This window comes from Anser brachyrhynchus, assembly GCF_964034855.1.
Source record: "Anser brachyrhynchus genome assembly, contig: SCAFFOLD_160, whole genome shotgun sequence".
Classification (NCBI taxonomy): domain Eukaryota; kingdom Metazoa; phylum Chordata; class Aves; order Anseriformes; family Anatidae; genus Anser; species Anser brachyrhynchus.
The window spans coordinates 112,025-139,798 of NW_027663930.1; the positions used below are offsets into that span (position 1 = coordinate 112,025).

The window sequence follows — 27,774 nt, forward strand, 5'->3', positions numbered from 1 at the left end:
CGTGGTCGTGGAATTCAACGAGTTCTTCTATGATGGGTGATGAGGCGTCTTGGAATCCTAGTTGGGAGTGGTTGGCCACATGAGATGTACAGGATTTTTACCTGTGATTTAGTCTTGACAAGGCTATGTAATTGGTTTACTAACGTCTCATAAGAAAGAAGCATGAGCGGTTAACCTCCTGGGAGACCCAGAAAACTTCACCCCAGCAAACCCGCTAGTAACCCCACCACACATCAAGCCAGAATGATACTTCCTATTCGCCTACGCCATCCTACGTTCAATCCCAAATAAACTAGGAGGCGTATTAGCACTGGCCGCCTCCGTACTGATCCTATTCCTAATCCCATTCCTGCACAAATCAAAACAACGAGCAATAACATTCCGACCACTCTCCCAGCTCCTATTCTGAGTACTAGTCGCCGACCTCCTCGTCCTAACATGAGTAGGAAGCCAACCCGTCGAACACCCATTCATCATCATCGGCCAACTCGCTTCAATCGCCTACTTCACTATCCTCCTATTTCTCCTCCCCGCCGCAAGCGCCCTAGAAAACAAAATACTCAACTGCTAAATACTCTAATAGTTTATAAAAACATTGGTCTTGTAAACCAAAGATTGAAGACTTACCACTTCTTAGAGTACCCCAAACTCAGAAAAAAAGGACTCAAACCTTTATCTCCAGCTCCCAAAGCTGGCATTTTCAATAAACTATTCTCTGACCCTAACCCCTAAACCGCCCGAATAGCACCCCGCGACAACCCCCGCACAAGCTCCAATACAACAAACAAAGTCAACAACAGCCCCCAACCCGCCACTAAAAACATCCCTGCCCCATGTGAATAAAACATGGAAACTCCACTAAAATCCGACCGAACAACAAACACCCCAACATTATTCACAGTAGAAACCCCGAACTTCCAAGCCCCCATAAACCCCCCAAACACCAACCCCCCAAAAACAATTGCCACAAACGCTACTGCACATCCAATCACCCGTCAATCCCCCCAAGCCCCAGGGAAAGGCTCCGCTGCTAAAGCTACTGAATAAACAAACACCACCAGCATACCCCCCAAATACACCATAAACAGCACTAAAGCCACGAACGAAACCCCAAGGCCCAGCAACCACCCGCACCCCGCCACAGACGCTAACACCAAACCAACAACCCCATAATACGGCGAAGGATTCGACGCCACACCCAAAACACCCACCGCAAAGCAAATCCCTAAAAAAAACATAAAATAAGTCATTATTCCTGCCCGGACACTACCCGAGGCCTGCGGCTCGAAAAGCCGCCATTGTTCTCAACTACAGGAACTAACCGCAAGCCCCCAATAATTCTACCCCATCTATGCCATTATGCTTAACCCCCCCCCCCTCCCCCCCCGAGGCGGGGGTATTTGGTTATGCATATTCGTGCATAAATTTATATACCCCATATACATACATACTATAGTACCAGTAATATACATTATATACGGACTATCTTATAAGCAGGTGCTAAACCCATACATGTACACGGCCATTAAACCCTTAAACACACTCCTACCAAACCACCCGGCATGAATGTTCTAGGACCATACCCCACAACACCCAATACAACTCCACTCAAGCGCATAACAAGACCCCATTTTAATGAATGCTCACAGGACATGCTCCAACAACAACTCTCCACCACATATCTCATGCAGTTCGTATCAGACGGATTTATTAATCGTACTCCTCACGTGAAATCAGCAACCCGTTGCACATAATGTCCGGTATGACTAGCTTCAGGCCCATACGTTCCCCCTAAACCCCTCGCCCTCCTCACATTTTTGCGCCTCTGGTTCCTCGGTCAGGGCCATCCATTGGGTTCACTCACCCCTCCTTGCCCTTCAAAGTGGCATCTGTGAGTACTTTCACCTTCTCAATGCGTAATCGCGGCATGTTCCAGCTTTTTGGCGCCTCTGGTTCCTCTTATTTTTTCCGGGGTTACCTCACAGGTGGCTATTCCCAGTGATCTCGGGGGTCCCACAATCTAAGCCTGGACACACCTGCCTCACGGCCTATCCTATATTTCAAGGGTCCCTCGATGAGACGGTTGGCGTATATGGGGAATCATCCTGACACTGATGCACTTTGACCACATTCAGTTAATGTTACCTCCACCCTCCGGGTTAAATGGGGCTATTGGATGAATGCTCGTTGGACATAGCACAAAACAACAAATCATTAAGCGCAACCCCTGCGCTTCACAAACTAAACCAGTAAACTTTCGCTAACCACCATGTAGCATAAACCTTCATCGCCCAATCCCAGCAAACTACCTCTAAAACTCCATTAATCATCCCTTCCATGACATCATCGGAACGATGTACATATACACACAAACACATACAAAATAACTTAAACTTATTAGAGAAACTCCAGTACTAAAAATAGTAAACACAAGCAATAATTTCATATACTTCACTCTCACTCACCACTCAACTATCAGCTAACCACACCCCCGTCCACATAGCTTAACACAAAGCATGGCACTGAAGTTGCCAAGATGGCATAAAACATGCCTGCGGACAAAAGACTTAGTCCTAACCTTACGGTTGGTTTTTGCTAAATATATACATGCAAGTATCCGCGCCCCAGTGTAAACGCCCTCGACCACCTACCCCCATACAGGCCTTGAGGAGCGGGTATCAGGCACACCCAAGTAGTAGCCCAAGACGCCTCGCTAAGCCACGCCCCCACGGGTATTCAGCAGTAATTAACATTAAGCAATGAGTGCAAACTTGACTTAGTTATAGCAACAGCCTAACTTCAAGGGTTGGTAAATCTTGTGCCAGCCACCGCGGTCATACAAGAAACCCAAATCAACCGTCCTATTGACACGGCGTAAAGAGTGGTAAAATGCCTATCCTAGCTAACTAAGATCAAAATGCAACTGAGCTGTCATAAGCCCAAGATGCACCTAAACACACCATTAAGATGATCTTAGGAACTAACGACTGATTTAAACCCACGAAAGCCAGGGCCCAAACTGGGATTAGATACCCCACTATGCCTGGCCCTAAATCTTGATACTTACTTTACCGAAGTATCCGCCAGAGAACTACGAGCACAAACGCTTAAAACTCTAAGGACTTGGCGGTGCCCCAAACCCACCTAGAGGAGCCTGTTCTACAATCGATAATCCCCGATTAACCCAACCACCCCTTGCCAACACAGCCTACATACCGCCGTCGCCAGCCCACCTCGAATGAGAGCACAACAGTGGACACAATAGCACCCCGCTAATAAGACAGGTCAAGGTATAGCCTATGGAGTGGAAGAAATGGGCTACATTCCCTATTCATAGGGCACACGGAAAGAAGCGTGAAACCACTTCTGGAAGGCGGATTTAGCAGTAAAGTGGGACAATAGAGCCTACTTTAAGCCGGCCCTGGGGCACGTACATACCGCCCGTCACCCTCCTCAAAAGCCACATCCCACATAACTAATACCATAAATACGCTGAAGATGAGGTAAGTCGTAACAAGGTAAGTGTACCGGAAGGTGTACTTAGAATATCAAGACGTAGCTATAACACCAAAGCACTCAGCTTACACCTGAAAGATATCTACTAGACCGGATCGTCTTGAAGCCCCCCCTCTAGCTCAACCACACAAATAGTACACCAAAACTAAAGAATTTACTAAACTAATTAAACTAAAGCATTTTACAGTCTTAGTATAGGCGATAGAAAAGACACTTAGACGCGATAGAGACCCCAGTACCGTAAGGGAAAGATGAAATAGCAGTGAAACAATCAAAGCGACAGACAGCAAAGATCAACCCTTGTACCTTTTGCATCATGGTTTAGCGAGAACAACCAAGCAAAGTGAACTAAAGTTTGCCCCCCCGAAACCCAAGTGAGCTACTTTCAAGCAGTTAAAGAGAGCGAACCCGTCTCTGTTGCAAAAGAGTGGGATGACTTGTCAGTAGAGGTGAAAAGCCAACCGAGCTGGGTGATAGCTGGTTACCTGTGAAACGAATCTAAGTTCCCCCTTAATCCTCCCTACCGGACATCCTGAACCCTAATGAGATGATTAAGAGCTATTTAATGGAGGGACAGCTCCATTAAAAAAGGACACAACCTCGACTAGCGGATAATTCTTACTACTGATCCTACCGTGGGCCCTAAAGCAGCCATCAAAAAAGAGTGCGTCAAAGCTCCACCACCTAAAAATACCAAAATAAGATGATTCCCTTATCACAAACAGGTCAACCTATGAATATAGGAGAATTAATGCTAAAATAAGTAACTCAGGGCCACACCCCTCTAACGGCGCAAGCTTACATAGAAACATTATTAACAGACCTAGACAGATACAAAAACCCCTACAAGACCACGTATTAACTAACCCTGTTAACCCGACTCAGGAGCGCCTATAAGAGCGATTAAAATCTGTGAAAGGAACTCGGCAAATTAATAAGGCCCGACTGTTTACCAAAAACATAGCCTTCAGCAAATTAAACAAGTATTGAAGGTGATGCCTGCCCGGTGACTTAGGTTTAACGGCCGCGGTATCCTAACCGTGCAAAGGTAGCGCAATCAATTGTCCCATAAATCGAGACTTGTATGAATGGCTAAACGAGGTCTTAACTGTCTCTCACAGATAATCAGTGAAATTGATCTCCCCGTGCAAAAGCGGGGATGTGAACATAAGACGAGAAGACCCTGTGGAACTTAAAAATCAACGACCACCGCGAATCCTCAATCAACCCCACTGGGGCCACTACCATCGCAGAGCCTGGTCGATATTTTTCGGTTGGGGCGACCTTGGAGGAGAACAAATCCTCCAAAAACAAGACCATACCTCTTTACCTAGAGCTACCCCTCAAAGTGCTAACAGTGACCAGACCCAATATAATTGATTAATGGACCAAGCTACCCCAGGGATAACAGCGCAATCCCCCTCAAGAGCCCATATCGACAGGGGGGTTTACGACCTCGATGTTGGATCAGGACATCCTAATGGTGCAGCCGCTATTAAGGGTTCGTTTGTTCAACGATTAACAGTCCTACGTGATCTGAGTTCAGACCGGAGCAATCCAGGTCGGTTTCTATCTATGACACACTCTCCCCAGTACGAAAGGACCGGGAAAGTGGGGCCAATACCACAAGCACGCCCCCCCCCTCTAAGCAGTGAAACCAACTAAACCGTGAAGAGGGCCTTCCCCCACCACTTTCAATCCTAGAAAAGGACCAGCTAGAGTGGCAGAGCCCGGCAAGTGCAGAAGGCTTAAGCCCTTTCCCCAGAGGTTCAAATCCTCTCCCTAGCTTCACCCATGATTCAAATAACAACACTAAGCTGCCTCATTATATCCCTCCTATACATCATCCCAATCCTGATTGCCGTAGCCTTCCTAACCCTAGTAGAACGGAAAATCCTAAGCTACATACAATCCCGCAAAGGCCCTAACGTTGTCGGGCCTTTTGGCCTACTTCAACCATTTGCGGACGGACTGAAACTATTTACCAAAGAGCCCATCCGACCCTCTACCTCTTCCCCACTTCTATTCATTCTGATACCAATACTAGCCCTTGTCCTAGCCCTCACCACTTGAGCACCACTACCACTCCCATTTCCCCTAGCAGATCTAAACCTCGGAGTTCTCTTCCTAATAGCCATGTCAAGCCTAGCCGTCTACTCAGTCCTATGATCAGGCTGAGCCTCGAACTCAAAATACGCACTAATCGGAGCCCTACGGGCAGTAGCACAGACCATTTCATACGAAGTGACACTGGCCATAATCCTGCTATCAATAATCATACTAAGCGGAAGCTACACACTCAGCTCCTTTGCCGTCGCACAGGAGCCTCTATACTTCATTTTCTCCTCATGACCCCTAGCAATAATATGATACGTATCCACCCTAGCAGAGACAAACCGAGCTCCTTTTGACCTCACAGAGGGTGAATCTGAGCTAGTCTCAGGGTTTAACGTTGAATACGCCGCAGGACCCTTCGCCTTATTCTTCCTAGCTGAATATGCGAACATTATGCTAATAAATACACTTACAGCCATCATATTCCTAAACCCAAGCGCCCTAGGGCCACCCACAGAACTATTCCCCGTCATCCTAGCCACAAAAGTCCTCCTACTATCTTCTGGTTTCTTATGGGTCCGAGCTTCATACCCACGATTCCGATATGACCAACTAATGCACCTACTATGAAAAAACTTCCTACCCCTCACACTAGCTCTGTGCCTCTGACACATCAGCATACCTATCTGCTATGCAGGCCTACCTCCTTACATAAGGAAATGTGCCTGAACTACAAAGGGTCACTATGATAAAGTGAACATAGAGGTATAACAGCCCTCTCATTTCCTGTTGACCTTAGAAAAGTAGGAATTGAACCCACACAAGAGAAATCAAAATTCTCCATACTTCCCTTATATTATTTTCTAGTAGAGTCAGCTAATCAAGCTATCGGGCCCATACCCCGAAAATGATGGTTTAACCCCCTCCTCTACTAATGAACCCTTACGCGACCCCAATCATAACCTTCAGCCTCATCTTGGGCACCACAATCACAATTTCCAGCAACCACTGAGTTCTGGCCTGGACAGGACTGGAGATCAACGCACTAGCCATCATTCCCCTAATTGCCAAATCCCACCACCCACGAGCAGTAGAAGCCGCAACGAAATACTTCCTAACCCAAGCAGCTGCTTCCGCCCTGGTCCTATTCTCTAGCATAACCAATGCCTGAGTCACCGGCCAATGAGACATCACACAAATAAACCACCCAACCTCCTGTCTACTACTGACAGCAGCAATCGCTATTAAACTGGGCCTAGTGCCATTTCACTTCTGATTCCCAGAAGTACTACAAGGATCGCCACTAATAACAGCCCTGCTACTCTCGACCCTCATAAAATTCCCCCCACTAACCCTGCTCCTACTAACATCCAAATCCCTCGACCCAGCTCTACTCACCGCCATGGCCCTAGCCTCAACAGCACTAGGAGGCTGAATAGGACTGAACCAAACACAAACACGCAAAATCCTAGCCTTCTCGTCCATCTCCCACTTAGGCTGAATCGCCATCATCCTAGTTTACAGCCCCAAATTGGCCTTACTTACCTTCTACCTATACACAATCATAACATCAGCCGTATTCCTAGCCCTTAACAAAATCAAAGCCCTTAACCTATCCATGATCACAACCTCATGAACAAAAACCCCAGTGCTAAACGCCACCCTAATACTAGTACTTTTATCCCTAGCAGGCCTCCCCCCATTAACAGGCTTTATACCAAAGTGACTTATCATCCAAGAACTAACTAAACAGGAAATAACACCAGCAGCCATGGCAATTGCCATGCTATCACTGCTCAGCCTCTTCTTCTACCTACGCCTCGCATACCACTCAACAATTACCCTTCCCCCCAACTCCTCTAACCACATAAAACAATGATACACTAGCAAAGCCCCAAGCACACCTACTGCGGTCCTTGCCTCACTATCAATCCTCTTACTTCCCCTGTCCCCAATAATACATGCCATTGTCTAGAAACTTAGGATAACACCCCAAACCGAAGGCCTTCAAAGCCTTAAATAAGAGTTAAACCCTCTTAGTTTCTGCACATTAAGACTTACAGAATATTAACCTGTATCTTCTGAATGCAAGTCAGACGCTTTAATTAAGCTAAAGCCTCCCTAGACAGATGGGCTTCGATCCCACAAAACTCTAGTTAACAGCTAAATGCCTAAACCAATTGGCTTCTGCCTACAAAGACCCTGACGCACCCTAGTGCGCATCGATGAGCTTGCAACTCAACATGAATTTCACTACAGAGCCGATAAGAAGAGGAATTAAACCTCTGTAAAAAGGACTACAGCCTAACGCTTCAACACTCAGCCATCTTACCCGTCACCTTCATCAACCGATGACTATTTTCCACTAACCATAAGGATATTGGCACCCTGTACCTCATCTTCGGGGCATGAGCAGGAATAGTCGGCACCGCACTCAGCCTATTAATCCGCGCAGAACTAGGACAACCAGGAACTCTCCTAGGCGACGACCAAATTTACAATGTAATCGTTACCGCTCACGCCTTTGTAATAAGCTTCTTTATAGTCATACCCATCATGATCGGAGGATTCGGCAACTGATTAGTCCCCCTCATAATCGGTGCCCCCGACATAGCATTCCCGCAAATAAACAACATAAGCTTTTGACTCCTCCCCCCATCATTCCTCCTCCTACTAGCCTCATCCACTGTAGAAGCTGTCGCCGGCACAGGCTGAACTGTCTACCCTCCCCTAGCAGGTGACCTTGCCCACGCCGGAGCTTCAGTAGACCTGGCTATCTTCTCACTCCACTTAGCCGGTATCTCCTCCATCCTTGGGGCCATCAACTTTATCACCACAGCCATCAACATAAAACCCCCCGCACTCTCACAATACCAAACCCCACTATTTGTCTGATCCGTACTAATTACCGCCATCCTACTCCTTCTATCACTCCCCGTACTCGCCGCCGGTATTACAATATTACTAACTGATCGAAACCTAAACACCACATTCTTCGACCCCGCTGGAGGAGGAGACCCAATCCTGTACCAACACCTATTCTGATTCTTCGGACACCCAGAAGTCTATATTCTGATCCTACCGGGGTTCGGAATCATCTCACACGTAGTCACGTACTACTCAGGCAAAAAGGAGCCCTTCGGCTACATGGGAATAGTCTGAGCCATACTATCCATCGGCTTCCTAGGATTCATCGTCTGAGCTCACCACATGTTTACAGTAGGAATAGACGTTGATACCCGAGCCTACTTTACATCAGCCACTATAATCATTGCCATCCCTACCGGAATCAAAGTATTTAGCTGACTAGCCACCCTGCACGGAGGAACAATCAAATGAGACCCCCCCCAATACTATGAGCTCTAGGATTTATCTTCCTATTTACCATCGGAGGATTAACAGGAATCGTTCTTGCAAACTCTTCCCTAGACATCGCCCTGCACGACACGTACTACGTAGTTGCCCACTTCCACTACGTCCTATCCATAGGCGCCGTCTTTGCCATTCTAGCAGGATTTACTCACTGATTCCCACTACTCACTGGGTTTACCCTACACCAAACATGAGCAAAAGCCCACTTCGGGGTAATATTTACAGGAGTAAACCTAACGTTCTTCCCCCAGCACTTCCTAGGCCTAGCAGGAATACCCCGACGATACTCGGACTATCCCGACGCCTACACACTATGAAACACCATTTCCTCCATCGGCTCCCTAATCTCAATAGTAGCCGTAATCATACTAATATTCATCATCTGAGAAGCCTTTCCGGCCAAACGAAAAGTCCTACAACCAGAACTAACTACCACAAACGTTGAATGAATCCACGGCTGCCCTCCCCCATACCATACTTTCGAGGAACCGGCCTTCGTCCAAGTACAAGAAAGGAAGGAATCGAACCCTCACATGCTGGTTTCAAGCCAACTGCATTAACCGCTCATGCTTCTTTCTTATGAGACGTTAGTAAACCAATTACATAGCCTTGTCAAGACTAAATCACAGGTAAAAATCCTGTACATCTCATGTGGCCAACCACTCCCAACTAGGATTCCAAGACGCCTCATCACCCATCATAGAAGAACTCGTTGAATTCCACGACCACGCCCTAATCGTTGCCCTAGCTATCTGCAGCCTAGTTCTCTACCTTTTAGCCCACATACTAACAGAAAAACTCTCGTCCAATGCTGTAGACGCCCAAGAAGTAGAGCTGATCTGGACAATCCTACCTGCTATCGTCCTGGTACTCCTCGCCCTCCCATCCCTACAAATCCTCTACATAATGGACAAAATCGATGAACCAGACCTCACCCTAAAAGCCATCGGCCACCAATGATACTGAAGCTACGAATACACAGACTTCAAAGACCTATCATTCGACTCCTACATAGTGCCCACCCCAGACTTACCCAACGGCCACTTCCGACTGCTAGAAGTTGACCACCGCGTAGTTATCCCAATAGAATCCCCCATCCGCGTGATCATTACTGCAGGAGACGTACTCCACTCCTGAGCAGTCCCAACGCTCGGAGTTAAAACAGACGCAATCCCAGGCCGACTAAACCAAACTTCATTCATTACCACCCGGCCTGGGATTTTTTACGGACAATGCTCAGAAATTTGCGGGGCTAATCACAGCTACATACCCATTGTAGTAGAATCAACCCCACTCCCACATTTCGAGGCCTGATCGTCCCTTCTATCATCATCCTAATCATTAAGAAGCTATGCAACAGCACTAGCCTTTTAAGCTAGCCAAAGAGGGACTTCCCCCTCCTTAATGATATGCCACAGCTTAACCCCGCACCATGATTTTCAATCATAATTATAACCTGATTAACCCTAGCACTCCTCATCCAACCAAAACTACTAGCCTTCACCACAACCAACCCCCCATCAAATAAGACCTCCCTCACTACCAAACCCACACCATGATCCTGACCATGAACCTAAGCTTCTTTGACCAATTTTCCAGCCCCAATCTATTTGGCATCCCCTTAATCCTACTATCCCTACTCTTCCCAGCCCTACTATTCCCGTCCCCAAACAACCGATGAATCAACAACCGCCTTTCTACTATCCAAACATGACTCCTTCACCTAATCACAAAACAACTAATAGTCCCACTCAACAAAAATGGCCACAAATGAGCCATAATATTTACATCCCTAATAATCATACTTCTTACAATCAACCTTCTAGGCCTCCTTCCATATACATTCACCCCAACCACCCAACTATCTATGAACATAGCCCTAGCCTTCCCACTATGGCTCGCCACACTACTAACAGGCATGTTTAACCATGTACGTGCCCCAGGGCCGGCTTAAAGTAGGCTCTATTGTCCCACTTTACTGCTAAATCCGCCTTCCAGAAGTGGTTTCACGCTTCTTTCCGTGTGCCCTATGAATAGGGAATGTAGCCCATTTCTTCCACTCCATAGGCTATACCTTGACCTGTCTTATTAGCGGGGTGCTATTGTGTCCACTGTTGTGCTCTCATTCGAGGTGGGCTGGCGACGGCGGTATGTAGGCTGTGTTGGCAAGGGGTGGTTGGGTTAATCGGGGATTATCGATTGTAGAACAGGCTCCTCTAGGTGGGTTTGGGGCACCGCCAAGTCCTTAGAGTTTTAAGCGTTTGTGCTCGTAGTTCTCTGGCGGATACTTCGGTAAAGTAAGTATCAAGATTTAGGGCCAGGCATAGTGGGGTATCTAATCCCAGTTTGGGCCCTGGCTTTCGTGGGTTTAAATCAGTCGTTAGTTCCTAAGATCATCTTAATGGTGTGTTTAGGTGCATCTTGGGCTTATGACAGCTCAGTTGCATTTTGATCTTAGTTAGCTAGGATAGGCATTTTACCACTCTTTACGCCGTGTCAATAGGACGGTTGATTTGGGTTTCTTGTATGACCGCGGTGGCTGGCACAAGATTTACCAACCCCTGAAGTTAGGCTGTTGCTATAACTAAGTCAAGTTTGCACTCATTGCTTAATGTTAATTACTGCTGAATACCCGTGGGGGCGTGGCTTAGCGAGGCGTCTTGGGCTACTACTTGGGTGTGCCTGATACCCGCTCCTCAAGGCCTGTATGGGGGTAGGTGGTCGAGGGCGTTTACACTGGGGCACGGATACTTGCATGTATATATTTAGCAAAAACCAACCGTAAGGTTAGGACTAAGTCTTTTGTCCGCAGGCATGTTTTATGCCATCTTGGCAACTTCAGTGCCATGCTTTGTGTTAAGCTATGTGGACGGGGGTGTGGTTAGCTGATAGTTGAGTGGTGAGTGAGAGTGAAGTATATGAAATTATTGCTTGTGTTTACTATTTTTAGTACTGGAGTTTCTCTAAGTCCTAGGACTAGGAGGAAATGGTGTTTCATAGTGTGTAGGCGTCGGGATAGTCCGAGTATCGTCGGGGTATTCCTGCTAGGCCTAGGAAGTGCTGGGGGAAGAACGTTAGGTTTACTCCTGTAAATATTACCCCGAAGTGGGCTTTTGCTCATGTTTGGTGTAGGGTAAACCCAGTGAGTAGTGGGAATCAGTGAGTAAATCCTGCTAGAATGGCAAAGACGGCGCCTATGGATAGGACGTAGTGGAAGTGGGCAACTACGTAGTACGTGTCGTGCAGGGCGATGTCTAGGGAAGAGTTTGCAAGAACGATTCCTGTTAATCCTCCGATGGTAAATAGGAAGATAAATCCTAGAGCTCATAGTATTGGGGGGGGTCTCATTTGATTGTTCCTCCGTGCAGGGTGGCTAGTCAGCTAAATACTTTGATTCCGGTAGGGATGGCAATGATTATAGTGGCTGATGTAAAGTAGGCTCGGGTATCAACGTCTATTCCTACTGTAAACATGTGGTGAGCTCAGACGATGAATCCTAGGAAGCCGATGGATAGTATGGCTCAGACTATTCCCATGTAGCCGAAGGGCTCCTTTTTGCCTGAGTAGTACGTGACTACGTGTGAGATGATTCCGAACCCCGGTAGGATCAGAATATAGACTTCTGGGTGTCCGAAGAATCAGAATAGGTGTTGGTACAGGATTGGGTCTCCTCCTCCAGCGGGGTCGAAGAATGTGGTGTTTAGGTTTCGATCAGTTAGTAATATTGTAATACCGGCAGCGAGTACGGGGAGTGATAGAAGGAGTAGGATGGCGGTAATTAGTACGGATCAGACAAATAGTGGGGTTTGGTATTGTGAGAGTGCGGGGGGTTTTATGTTGATGGCTGTGGTGATAAAGTTGATGGCCCCAAGGATGGAGGAGATACCGGCTAAGTGGAGTGAGAAGATAGCCAGGTCTACTGAAGCTCCGGCGTGGGCAAGGTCACCTGCTAGGGGAGGGTAGACAGTTCAGCCTGTGCCGGCGACAGCTTCTACAGTGGATGAGGCTAGTAGGAGGAGGAATGATGGGGGGAGGAGTCAAAAGCTTATGTTGTTTATTCGCGGGAATGCTATGTCGGGGGCACCGATTATGAGGGGGACTAATCAGTTGCCGAATCCTCCGATCATGATGGGTATGACTATAAAGAAGCTTATTACAAAGGCGTGAGCGGTAACGATTACATTGTAAATTTGGTCGTCGCCTAGGAGAGTTCCTGGTTGTCCTAGTTCTGCGCGGATTAATAGGCTGAGTGCGGTGCCGACTATTCCTGCTCATGCCCCGAAGATGAGGTACAGGGTGCCAATATCCTTATGGTTAGTGGAAAATAGTCATCGGTTGATGAAGGTGACGGGTAAGATGGCTGAGTGTTGAAGCGTTAGGCTGTAGTCCTTTTTACAGAGGTTTAATTCCTCTTCTTATCGGCTCTGTAGTGAAATTCATGTTGAGTTGCAAGCTCATCGATGCGCACTAGGGTGCGTCAGGGTCTTTGTAGGCAGAAGCCAATTGGTTTAGGCATTTAGCTGTTAACTAGAGTTTTGTGGGATCGAAGCCCATCTGTCTAGGGAGGCTTTAGCTTAATTAAAGCGTCTGACTTGCATTCAGAAGATACAGGTTAATATTCTGTAAGTCTTAATGTGCAGAAACTAAGAGGGTTTAACTCTTATTTAAGGCTTTGAAGGCCTTCGGTTTGGGGTGTTATCCTAAGTTTCTAGACAATGGCATGTATTATTGGGGACAGGGGAAGTAAGAGGATTGATAGTGAGGCAAGGACCGCAGTAGGTGTGCTTGGGGCTTTGCTAGTGTATCATTGTTTTATGTGGTTAGAGGAGTTGGGGGGAAGGGTAATTGTTGAGTGGTATGCGAGGCGTAGGTAGAAGAAGAGGCTGAGCAGTGATAGCATGGCAATTGCCATGGCTGCTGGTGTTATTTCCTGTTTAGTTAGTTCTTGGATGATAAGTCACTTTGGTATAAAGCCTGTTAATGGGGGGAGGCCTGCTAGGGATAAAAGTACTAGTATTAGGGTGGCGTTTAGCACTGGGGTTTTTGTTCATGAGGTTGTGATCATGGATAGGTTAAGGGCTTTGATTTTGTTAAGGGCTAGGAATACGGCTGATGTTATGATTGTGTATAGGTAGAAGGTAAGTAAGGCCAATTTGGGGCTGTAAACTAGGATGATGGCGATTCAGCCTAAGTGGGAGATGGACGAGAAGGCTAGGATTTTGCGTGTTTGTGTTTGGCTCAGTCCTATTCAGCCTCCTAGTGCTGTTGAGGCTAGGGCCATGGCGGTGAGTAGAGCTGGGTCGAGGGATTTGGATGTTAGTAGGAGCAGGGTTAGTGGGGGGAATTTTATGAGGGTCGAGAGTAGCAGGGCTGTTATTAGTGGCGATCCTTGTAGTACTTCTGGGAATCAGAAGTGAAATGGCACTAGGCCCAGTTTAATAGCGATTGCTGCTGTCAGTAGTAGACAGGAGGTTGGGTGGTTTATTTGTGTGATGTCTCATTGGCCGGTGACTCAGGCATTGGTTATGCTAGAGAATAGGACCAGGGCGGAAGCAGCTGCTTGGGTTAGGAAGTATTTCGTTGCGGCTTCTACTGCTCGTGGGTGGTGGGATTTGGCAATTAGGGGAATGATGGCTAGTGTGTTGATCTCCAGTCCTGTCCAGGCCAGAACTCAGTGGTTGCTGGAAATTGTGATTGTGGTGCCCAAGATGAGGCTGAAGGTTATGATTGGGGTCGCGTAAGGGTTCATTAGTAGAGGAGGGGGTTAAACCATCATTTTCGGGGTATGGGCCCGATAGCTTGATTAGCTGACTCTACTAGAAAATAATATAAGGGAAGTATGGAGAATTTTGATTTCTCTTGTGTGGGTTCAATTCCTACTTTTCTAAGGTCAACAGGAAATGAGAGGGCTGTTATACCTCTATGTTCACTTTATCATAGTGACCCTTTGTAGTTCAGGCACATTTCCTTATGTAAGGAGGTAGGCCTGCATAGCAGATAGGTATGCTGATGTGTCAGAGGCACAGAGCTAGTGTGAGGGGTAGGAAGTTTTTTCATAGTAGGTGCATTAGTTGGTCATATCGGAATCGTGGGTATGAAGCTCGGACCCATAAGAAACCAGAAGATAGTAGGAGGACTTTTGTGGCTAGGATGACGGGGAATAGTTCTGTGGGTGGCCCTAGGGCGCTTGGGTTTAGGAATATGATGGCTGTAAGTGTATTTATTAGCATAATGTTCGCATATTCAGCTAGGAAGAATAAGGCGAAGGGTCCTGCGGCGTATTCAACGTTAAACCCTGAGACTAGCTCAGATTCACCCTCTGTGAGGTCAAAAGGAGCTCGGTTTGTCTCTGCTAGGGTGGATACGTATCATATTATTGCTAGGGGTCATGAGGAGAAAATGAAGTATAGAGGCTCCTGTGCGACGGCAAAGGAGCTGAGTGTGTAGCTTCCGCTTAGTATGATTATTGATAGCAGGATTATGGCCAGTGTCACTTCGTATGAAATGGTCTGTGCTACTGCCCGTAGGGCTCCGATTAGTGCGTATTTTGAGTTCGAGGCTCAGCCTGATCATAGGACTGAGTAGACGGCTAGGCTTGACATGGCTATTAGGAAGAGAACTCCGAGGTTTAGATCTGCTAGGGGAAATGGGAGTGGTAGTGGTGCTCAAGTGGTGAGGGCTAGGACAAGGGCTAGTATTGGTATCAGAATGAATAGAAGTGGGGAAGAGGTAGAGGGTCGGATGGGCTCTTTGGTAAATAGTTTCAGTCCGTCCGCAAATGGTTGAAGTAGGCCAAAAGGCCCGACAACGTTAGGGCCTTTGCGGGATTGTATGTAGCTTAGGATTTTCCGTTCTACTAGGGTTAGGAAGGCTACGGCAATCAGGATTGGGATGATGTATAGGAGGGATATAACGAGGCAGCTTAGTGTTGTTATTTGAATCATGGGTGAAGCTAGGGAGAGGATTTGAACCTCTGGGGAAAGGGCTTAAGCCTTCTGCACTTGCCGGGCTCTGCCACTCTAGCTGGTCCTTTTCTAGGATTGAAAGTGGTGGGGGAAGGCCCTCTTCACGGTTTAGTTGGTTTCACTGCTTAGAGGGGGGGGGCGTGCTTGTGGTATTGGCCCCACTTTCCCGGTCCTTTCGTACTGGGGAGAGTGTGTCATAGATAGAAACCGACCTGGATTGCTCCGGTCTGAACTCAGATCACGTAGGACTGTTAATCGTTGAACAAACGAACCCTTAATAGCGGCTGCACCATTAGGATGTCCTGATCCAACATCGAGGTCGTAAACCCCCCTGTCAATATGGGCTCTTGAGGGGGATTGCGCTGTTATCCCTGGGGTAGCTTGGTCCATTAATCAATTATATTGGGTCTGGTCACTGTTAGCACTTTGAGGGGTAGCTCTAGGTAAAGAGGTATGGTCTTGTTTTTGGAGGATTTGTTCTCCTCCAAGGTCGCCCCAACCGAAAAATATCGACCAGGCTCTGCGATGGTAGTGGCCCCAGTGGGGTTGATTGAGGATTCGCGGTGGTCGTTGATTTTTAAGTTCCACAGGGTCTTCTCGTCTTATGTTCACATCCCCGCTTTTGCACGGGGAGATCAATTTCACTGATTATCTGTGAGAGACAGTTAAGACCTCGTTTAGCCATTCATACAAGTCTCGATTTATGGGACAATTGATTGCGCTACCTTTGCACGGTTAGGATACCGCGGCCGTTAAACCTAAGTCACCGGGCAGGCATCACCTTCAATACTTGTTTAATTTGCTGAAGGCTATGTTTTTGGTAAACAGTCGGGCCTTATTAATTTGCCGAGTTCCTTTCACAGATTTTAATCGCTCTTATAGGCGCTCCTGAGTCGGGTTAACAGGGTTAGTTAATACGTGGTCTTGTAGGGGTTTTTGTATCTGTCTAGGTCTGTTAATAATGTTTCTATGTAAGCTTGCGCCGTTAGAGGGGTGTGGCCCTGAGTTACTTATTTTAGCATTAATTCTCCTATATTCATAGGTTGACCTGTTTGTGATAAGGGAATCATCTTATTTTGGTATTTTTAGGTGGTGGAGCTTTGACGCACTCTTTTTTGATGGCTGCTTTAGGGCCCACGGTAGGATCAGTAGTAAGAATTATCCGCTAGTCGAGGTTGTGTCCTTTTTTAATGGAGCTGTCCCTCCATTAAATAGCTCTTAATCATCTCATTAGGGTTCAGGATGTCCGGTAGGGAGGATTAAGGGGGAACTTAGATTCGTTTCACAGGTAACCAGCTATCACCCAGCTCGGTTGGCTTTTCACCTCTACTGACAAGTCATCCCACTCTTTTGCAACAGAGACGGGTTCGCTCTCTTTAACTGCTTGAAAGTAGCTCGCTTGGGTTTCGGGGGGGCAAACTTTAGTTCACTTTGCTTGGTTGTTCTCGCTAAACCATGATGCAAAAGGTACAAGGGTTGATCTTTGCTGTCTGTCGCTTTGATTGTTTCACTGCTATTTCATCTTTCCCTTACGGTACTGGGGTCTCTATCGCGTCTAAGTGTCTTTTCTATCGCCTATACTAAGACTGTAAAATGCTTTAGTTTAATTAGTTTAGTAAATTCTTTAGTTTTGGTGTACTATTTGTGTGGTTGAGCTAGAGGGGGGGCTTCAAGACGATCCGGTCTAGTAGATATCTTTCAGGTGTAAGCTGAGTGCTTTGGTGTTATAGCTACGTCTTGATATTCTAAGTACACCTTCCGGTACACTTACCTTGTTACGACTTACCTCATCTTCAGCGTATTTATGGTATTAGTTATGTGGGATGTGGCTTTTGAGGAGGGTGACGGGCGGTATGTACGTGCCCCAGGGCCGGCTTAAAGTAGGCTCTATTGTCCCACTTTACTGCTAAATCCGCCTTCCAGAAGTGGTTTCACGCTTCTTTCCGTGTGCCCTATGAATAGGGAATGTAGCCCATTTCTTCCACTCCATAGGCTATACCTTGACCTGTCTTATTAGCGGGGTGCTATTGTGTCCACTGTTGTGCTCTCATTCGAGGTGGGCTGGCGACGGCGGTATGTAGGCTGTGTTGGCAAGGGGTGGTTGGGTTAATCGGGGATTATCGATTGTAGAACAGGCTCCTCTAGGTGGGTTTGGGGCACCGCCAAGTCCTTAGAGTTTTAAGCGTTTGTGCTCGTAGTTCTCTGGCGGATACTTCGGTAAAGTAAGTATCAAGATTTAGGGCCAGGCATAGTGGGGTATCTAATCCCAGTTTGGGCCCTGGCTTTCGTGGGTTTAAATCAGTCGTTAGTTCCTAAGATCATCTTAATGGTGTGTTTAGGTGCATCTTGGGCTTATGACAGCTCAGTTGCATTTTGATCTTAGTTAGCTAGGATAGGCATTTTACCACTCTTTACGCCGTGTCAATAGGACGGTTGATTTGGGTTTCTTGTATGACCGCGGTGGCTGGCACAAGATTTACCAACCCTTGAAGTTAGGCTGTTGCTATAACTAAGTCAAGTTTGCACTCATTGCTTAATGTTAATTACTGCTGAATACCCGTGGGGGCGTGGCTTAGCGAGGCGTCTTGGGCTACTACTTGGGTGTGCCTGATACCCGCTCCTCAAGGCCTGTATGGGGGTAGGTGGTCGAGGGCGTTTACACTGGGGCGCGGATACTTGCATGTATATATTTAGCAAAAACCAACCGTAAGGTTAGGACTAAGTCTTTTGTCCGCAGGCATGTTTTATGCCATCTTGGCAACTTCAGTGCCATGCTTTGTGTTAAGCTATGTGGACGGGGGTGTGGTTAGCTGATAGTTGAGTGGTGAGTGAGAGTGAAGTATATGAAATTATTGCTTGTGTTTACTATTTTTAGTACTGGAGTTTCTCTAAGTCCTAGGACTAGGAGGAAATGGTGTTTCATAGTGTGTAGGCGTCGGGATAGTCCGAGTATCGTCGGGGTATTCCTGCTAGGCCTAGGAAGTGCTGGGGGAAGAACGTTAGGTTTACTCCTGTAAATATTACCCCGAAGTGGGCTTTTGCTCATGTTTGGTGTAGGGTAAACCCAGTGAGTAGTGGGAATCAGTGAGTAAATCCTGCTAGAATGGCAAAGACGGCGCCTATGGATAGGACGTAGTGGAAGTGGACACTATTTGTCTGATCCGTACTAATTACCGCCATCCTACTCCTTCTATCACTCCCCGTACTCGCCACCGGTATTACAATATTACTAACTGATTGAAACCTAAACACCACATTCTTCGACCCCGCTGGAGGAGGAGACCCAATCCTGTACCAACACCTATTCTGATTCTTCGGACACCCAGAAGTCTATATTCTGATCCTACCGGGGTTCGGAATCATCTCACACGTAGTCACGTACTACTCAGGCAAAAAGGAGCCCTTCGGCTACATGGGAATAGTCTGAGCCATACTATCCATCGGCTTCCTAGGATTCATCGTCTGAGCTCACCACATGTTTACAGTAGGAATAGACGTTGATACCCGAGCCTACTTTACATCAGCCACTATAATCATTGCCATCCCTACCGGAATCAAAGTATTTAGCTGACTAGCCACCCTGCACGGAGGAACAATCAAATGAGACCCCCCCCAATACTATGAGCTCTAGGATTTATCTTCCTATTTACCATCGGAGGATTAACAGGAATCGTTCTTGCAAACTCTTCCCTAGACATCGCCCTGCACGACACGTACTACGTAGTTGCCCACTTCCACTACGTCCTATCCATAGGCGCCGTCTTTGCCATTCTAGCAGGATTTACTCACTGATTCCCACTACTCACTGGGTTTACCCTACACCAAACATGAGCAAAAGCCCACTTCGGGGTAATATTTACAGGAGTAAACCTAACGTTCTTCCCCCAGCACTTCCTAGGCCTAGCAGGAATACCCCGACGATACTCAGACTATCCCGACGCCTACACACTATGAAACACCATTTCCTCCATCGGCTCCCTAATCTCAATAGTAGCCGTAATCATACTAATATTCATCATCTGAGAAGCCTTTTCGGCCAAACGAAAAGTCCTACAACCAGAACTAACTACCACAAACGTTGAATGAATCCACGGCTGCCCTCCCCCATACCATACTTTCGAGGAACCGGCCTTCGTCCAAGTACAAGAAAGGAAGGAATCGAACCCTCACATGCTGGTTTCAAGCCAACTGCATTAACCGCTCATGCTTCTTTCTTATGAGACGTTAGTAAACCAATTACATAGCCTTGTCAAGACTAAATCACAGGTAAAAATCCTGTACATCTCATGTGGCCAACCACTCCCAACTAGGATTCCAAGACGCCTCATCACCCATCATAGAAGAACTCGTTGAATTCCACGACCACGCCCTAATCGTTGCCCTAGCTATCTGCAGCCTAGTTCTCTACCTTTTAGCCCACATACTAACAGAAAAACTCTCGTCCAATGCTGTAGACGCCCAAGAAGTAGAGCTGATCTGGACAATCCTACCTGCTATCGTCCTGGTACTCCTCGCCCTCCCATCCCTACAAATCCTCTACATAATGGACAAAATCGATGAACCAGACCTCACCCTAAAAGCCATCGGCCACCAATGATACTGAAGCTACGAATACACAGACTTCAAAGACCTATCATTCGACTCCTACATAGTGCCCACCCCAGACTTACCCAACGGCCACTTCCGACTGCTAGAAGTTGACCACCGCGTAGTTATCCCAATAGAATCCCCCATCCGCGTGATCATTACTGCAGGAGACGTACTCCACTCCTGAGCAGTCCCAACGCTCGGAGTTAAAACAGACGCAATCCCAGGCCGACTAAACCAAACTTCATTCATTACCACCCGGCCTGGGATTTTTTACGGACAATGCTCAGAAATTTGCGGGGCTAATCACAGCTACATACCCATTGTAGTAGAATCAACCCCACTCCCACATTTCGAGGCCTGATCGTCCCTTCTATCATCATCCTAATCATTAAGAAGCTATGCAACAGCACTAGCCTTTTAAGCTAGCCAAAGAGGGACTTCCCCCTCCTTAATGATATGCCACAGCTTAACCCCGCACCATGATTTTCAATCATAATTATAACCTGATTAACCCTAGCACTCCTCATCCAACCAAAACTACTAGCCTTCACCACAACCAACCCCCCATCAAATAAGACCTCCCTCACTACCAAACCCACACCATGATCCTGACCATGAACCTAAGCTTCTTTGACCAATTTTCCAGCCCCAATCTATTTGGCATCCCCTTAATCCTACTATCCCTACTCTTCCCAGCCCTACTATTCCCGTCCCCAAACAACCGATGAATCAACAACCGCCTTTCTACTATCCAAACATGACTCCTTCACCTAATCACAAAACAACTAATAGTCCCACTCAACAAAAATGGCCACAAATGAGCCATAATATTTACATCCCTAATAATCATACTTCTTACAATCAACCTTCTAGGCCTCCTTCCGTATACATTCACCCCAACCACCCAACTATCTATGAACATAGCCCTAGCCTTCCCACTATGGCTCGCCACACTACTAACAGGCCTACGAAACCAACCATCAGCCTCTTTAGCCCACCTATTACCCGAAGGTACCCCTACACCCCTAATCCCCGCACTAATCCTGATCGAAACAACCAGCCTACTAATCCGCCCCCTAGCCCTCGGAGTCCGCCTTACAGCCAACCTTACAGCAGGACACTTACTCATCCAACTCATCTCTACAGCCTCCATTGCATTAATACCCACCCTTCCTGCAGTATCCATCCTAACAATAATCATCCTACTACTCCTAACCATCCTAGAAGTAGCAGTAGCCATAATCCAGGCCTACGTCTTCGTGCTCCTTCTAAGCCTATACTTACAAGAAAACATCTAATGGCACACCAAGCACACTCATACCACATAGTTGACCCAAGCCCTTGACCAATCTTCGGGGCAGCCGCCGCCCTACTCACAACCTCAGGATTAATCATGTGATTCCACTACAACTCATCCATACTACTAACCCTAGGCCTCATCTCAATACTCCTAGTAATACTCCAATGATGACGAGACATTGTACGAGAAAGCACCTTCCAAGGCCATCACACTCCCACAGTCCAAAAAGGCCTACGATACGGCATAATCCTTTTCATCACATCCGAAGCATTCTTCTTCTTAGGGTTCTTCTGAGCGTTCTTCCACTCGAGCCTGGCCCCAACCCCAGAACTAGGAGGCCAATGACCCCCAACAGGAATTAAACCACTCAACCCGATAGAAGTCCCCCTACTAAACACAGCCATCCTACTAGCCTCAGGCGTTACCGTAACGTGAGCCCATCACAGCATCACAGAAGGAAACCGAAAACACGCCATCCACGCCCTAACCCTAACGATCCTCCTGGGATTCTACTTCACAGCCCTACAAGCAATAGAATACCACGAAGCCCCATTCTCAATCGCCGATAGCGTCTACGGATCTACCTTCTTCGTTGCCACTGGATTCCACGGACTCCACGTAATCATCGGATCCTCCTTCCTGACCGTCTGCCTCTTCCGACTGATCAAGTTCCACTTTACATCAGACCACCACTTCGGATTCGAGGCAGCAGCCTGATACTGACACTTCGTAGACGTCATCTGACTATTCCTCTACATAACCATCTACTGATGAGGATCTTGCTCTTCTAGTATATTAATTACAATTGACTTCCAATCTCTAGAATCTGGTATAAACCCAGAGGAGAGCAATGAACGCACTCATGTTCATATTCGCCCTATCATCAATCCTAAGCGCCGCCCTAACCGCATTAAACTTCTGACTCGCCCAAATAAACCCCGACTCAGAGAAACTCTCACCGTACGAATGTGGATTCGACCCACTTGGATCTGCTCGATTACCATTCTCAGTCCGATTCTTCCTCAGTAGCCATCCTGTTCGTCCTATTCGACCTAGAAATCGCCCTCCTACTCCCCCTGCCATGAGCCGTCCAACTCCAATCCCCCCTAATGACCCTCACCTGAACTGTAGCGATCCTCCTTCTCCTAACACTCGGACTGGCCTACGAGTGAATTCAAGGGGGCCTAGAATGAGCAGAATAACAGAAAGTTAGTCTAACCAAAAAGATAGCTGGTTTCGACCCAGCAGATTACAGCCAACCCTGTAACTTTTTTATGTCGCCCCTACATTTAAGCTTCTACTCAGCCTTCATTTTCAGCGGACTAGGACTAGCCTTCCACCGAACCCACCTAGTATCCGCCCTACTATGCCTTGAAAGCATAATATTATCGATATTCGTAGGCCTATCAATATGATCCATCGAAAACCAAGTCTCCTCATTCACCATGGTACCAATTCTCATGCTAACCTTCTCAGCGTGTGAGGCGGGCACAGGCCTGGCCATCCTAGTAGCCTCCACCCGCACACATGGCTCCGACCATCTACACAACCTAAACCTCCTGCAATGCTAAAAATCATCCTACCCACAATCATACTTCTTCCAACAGCCCTGCTGTCTCCACCAAAATTTCTATGGACTAACACCACCTTATACAGCCTCCTAATCGCTGCCCTAAGCCTACAGTGATTAATCCCAACCTACTACCCCTACAAATTTTTATCCAACTGAACAGGAATTGACCAAATCTCATCCCCCCTCCTAGTACTATCCTGCTGACTACTCCCACTCATAATCATAGCAAGCCAAAACCACCTGCAACAAGAACCCCTACAACGCAAACGAATCTTTATCTCAACCTTAGTCGCAGTCCAGCCATTCATCCTACTAGCCTTTTCCACCACAGAACTAGCACTATTTTACATCTCATTTGAAGCAACCCTCATTCCCACCCTAATCTTAATCACCCGATGGGGGAACCAACCAGAACGCCTAAGCGCTGGCATCTACCTGCTATTCTACATGCCAGTAAGCTCTCTACCCCTGCTAATCACAATCATACACCTATACGTGAAAATTGGCACCCTGCACCTGCCAACCCTACAACTAACCCACCCAACCCTATCCACCTCATGGACAGGAATACTATCAGGTCTAGCACTGCTCATAGCATTCATAGTAAAAGCCCCACTATACGGCCTACACCTCTGACTGCCAAAAGCCCACGTAGAAGCACCCATCGCAGGCTCAATACTCCTCGCCGCCCTACTACTAAAGCTAGGAGGATACGGAATTATACGAGTCACTCTATTTATGGGCCCACTGTCCAACCTCCTGCACTACCCCTTCCTAACCCTGGCCCTATGAGGCGCCCTAATGACTAGCTCAATCTGCCTACGACAGACAGACCTAAAATCACTAATCGCTTATTCATCCGTTAGCCACATAGGCCTAGTTATCGCCGCAGGAATAATCCAAACCCACTGATCATTCTCAGGGGCAATGATCCTAATAATTTCCCATGGACTAACTTCCTCCATACTATTCTGCCTAGCCAACACAAACTATGAACGTACGCACAGCCGAATTCTACTACTCACACGAGGCCTACAACCTCTCCTACCACTCATAGCTACCTGATGATTGCTGGCCAATCTAACAAACATAGCCTTACCCCCAACAACAAACCTCATAGCAGAGCTAACCATTATAATCACCTTATTCAACTGATCTGCCTTCACGATCATCCTAACAGGAATCGCAACCCTACTAACCGCCTCCTACACCTTATTCATACTACTAATGACCCAACGAGGCTCAATCCCCTCCCACATCACATCTATGCAAAACTCAACCACGCGAGAACACCTGCTCATAACACTCCACATTATCCCAATATTCCTCCTAATCCTCAAACCCGAACTGATCTCCGGAATCCCCTCATGCAAGTATAGTTTAAACCAAACATTAGACTGTGATTCTAAGAATAGAAGTTCAAACCTTCTTACCTGCCGAGGGGAGGGTTTAACCAACAAGAGCTGCTAACTCTTACATCTGAGCCTAAAACCTCAGCCCCCTTACTTTTAAAGGATAACAGCAATCCACTGGTCTTAGGAACCACCCATCTTGGTGCAAATCCAAGTAAAAGTAGTGAACCCCACACTACTAATCAACTCCCTCACACTACTCACGCTGACAATCCTCCTAACCCCAATCATCCTGCCATTTCTATTTAAAAACTTTAAAAACACCCCACAAGCCACCACCCGCGCTGTTAAAACCGCATTCCTAATTAGCCTAGCCCCTACAACCGCATTCATCTACTCGGGAGTAGAATCTGTCACCTGCCACTGGGAGTGAAAATTCATTATAAACTTTAAAATCCCCCTGAGCCTAAAAATAGACCAATACTCAATAACATTTCTTCCAATCGCCCTATTTGTAACATGATCAATCCTACAATTCGCCATATGATACATGGCCTCAGAGCCATACGTAACAAAATTTTTCACCTACCTACTGACATTCCTAGTCGCCATACTCCTCCTAACAACCGCAAACAACATATTCCTCCTATTCGTAGGCTGGGAAGGAGTACGAATCATGTCCTTCCTTCTCATCGGCTGATGACAAGGCCGAGCAGATGCCAACACCGCCGCCCTACAAGCCGTAATCTACAACCGAATCGGAGACGTCGGACTGATCCTGAGCATAGCATGACTAGCTTCAACATTCAACACCTGAGAGATCCAACAAGCCGTACACCCCCACCAAACCCCAATCCTCCCCCTCATAGGATTAATCCTCGCAGCCGCAGGAAAATCCGCCCAATTTGGACTCCACCCATGACTGCCCGCAGCAATAGAAGGCCCCACCCCAGTATCAGCCCTACTGCACTCCAGTACCATAGTAGTAGCCGGAATCTTCCTGCTCATCCGCATGCACCCCCTGCTAGCCACCAACCAGACAGCCCTAACTGCCTGCCTATGCCTAGGTGCTCTATCAACCCTATTCGCTGCCACATGCGCCCTAACCCAAAATGACATCAAAAAAATCATTGCTTTCTCAACATCCAGCCAACTAGGACTAATAATAGTCACTATCGGACTAAACCTCCCACAACTAGCCTTCCTACACATCTCAACCCATGCCTTCTTTAAAGCCATACTATTCCTATGCTCAGGGTCTATCATCCACAACCTAAACGGAGAACAAGATATCCGAAAGATAGGAGGCCTACAGAAAATACTCCCAGTCACTACTTCCTGCCTAACCATTGGAAACCTGGCGCTGATAGGAACCCCATTCCTAGCCGGATTCTACTCAAAAGACCTCATCATCGAAAGCTTAAACACATCATACCTAAATACTTGAGCCCTACTCCTAACCCTTATAGCCACAGCATTCACCGCAACCTACAGCATCCGCATAACCATCCTAGTCCAAGCTGGACAAACCCGAATCCCCCCAATAGTATCAATAAACGAAAACAACCCACTAATCACCGCCCCCCTAACCCGACTCGCCCTAGGCAGCATTACAGCAGGAATAATCATTACCTCTTTCATCACACCAACCAAAACCCCCCCAATAACCATACCCCTTATCACCAAAACCGCTGCCATCCTCATAACAATCCTAGGAATCATCCTAGCCCTAGAACTATCGAACATAACACACACCCTCACTCACCCCAAACCAAACCCCCTCATAAACTTCTCCTCTGCATTAGGGTACTTCAACCCCCTAGTACACCGATTCTTCTCCAAAAACCTACTAGAAAAGGGACAAAACATTGCCCTACACTTGATCGACCTCTCCTGACTCAAAAAAATAGGGCCAGAGGGCCTTGCTGAACTACAAGTAGCCGCAAGCAAAGCCGCAACCTCAATACACACAGGGCTAATTAAGGCCTACCTAGGATCCTTCGCCCTCTCCATCCTGGTAATAATCCTAATAACACACAGACTCACTAATGGCCCCTAACATCCGCAAATCCCATCCCCTACTAAAAATAATCAACAACTCCCTAATCGACCTACCCGCCCCCTCCAACATCTCTGCCTGATGAAACTTCGGCTCCCTTCTAGCCATCTGCTTAGCCACACAAATCCTAACAGGCCTGCTACTAGCCATACACTACACCGCAGACACTTCACTCGCCTTCTCCTCAGTAGCTCACACATGCCGAGACGTCCAGTACGGATGGCTCATCCGCAACCTCCACGCCAACGGTGCTTCGCTCTTCTTTATCTGCATCTACTTACACATCGGACGAGGCCTCTACTACGGCTCCTACCTATACAAAGAAACCTGAAACACAGGAGTAATCCTCCTACTCACCCTAATAGCAACTGCCTTCGTAGGGTATGTCCTACCATGAGGACAAATGTCATTCTGAGGGGCCACCGTAATCACCAACCTATTCTCAGCCATCCCGTACATTGGGCAAACTCTAGTAGAATGAGCCTGAGGAGGATTCTCAGTAGACAATCCAACCTTAACCCGATTCTTCGCCATCCACTTCCTACTGCCCTTCCTAATTGCAGGAATCACCCTAGTCCACCTAACCTTCCTACACGAATCAGGCTCAAATAACCCACTAGGAATCGTATCAGACTGCGACAAAATCCCATTCCACCCATACTTCTCCATTAAAGACAGCTTAGGGCTTACCCTAATAATCACCCCCCTAATAGCACTAGCCCTATTTTCACCGAACCTCCTGGTTCTTGGAATCCTAGTTGGGAGTGGTTGGCCACATGAGATGTACAGGATTTTTACCTGTGATTTAGTCTTGACAAGGCTATGTAATTGGTTTACTAACGTCTCATAAGAAAGAAGCATGAGCGGTTAATGCAGTTGGCTTGAAACCCATCCCCAGTGGTGCAAGTGCACTCTCTGAACTCACTGAAGTGCATCCCCAGTGGTGCCAGTGCACTCTCTGCACTCACTGCACTGCATCCCCAGTGGTGCCA

General features: G+C 47.2%; 1 long non-coding RNA gene across 1 annotated transcript in view; it reads left to right on the forward strand.

The window, feature by feature from the left end:
- The first annotated feature begins 6,111 nt into the window (after positions 1–6,111).
- LOC308191375 overlaps positions 6,112–27,774 on the forward strand; it is a 45,172-nt gene continuing 23,509 nt past the window's right edge. The window contains exon 1 of the long non-coding RNA XR_013947925.1: positions 6,112–6,437. This is a non-coding gene — a long non-coding RNA (uncharacterized lncRNA). The remainder of the gene's footprint in view (positions 6,438–27,774) is intronic.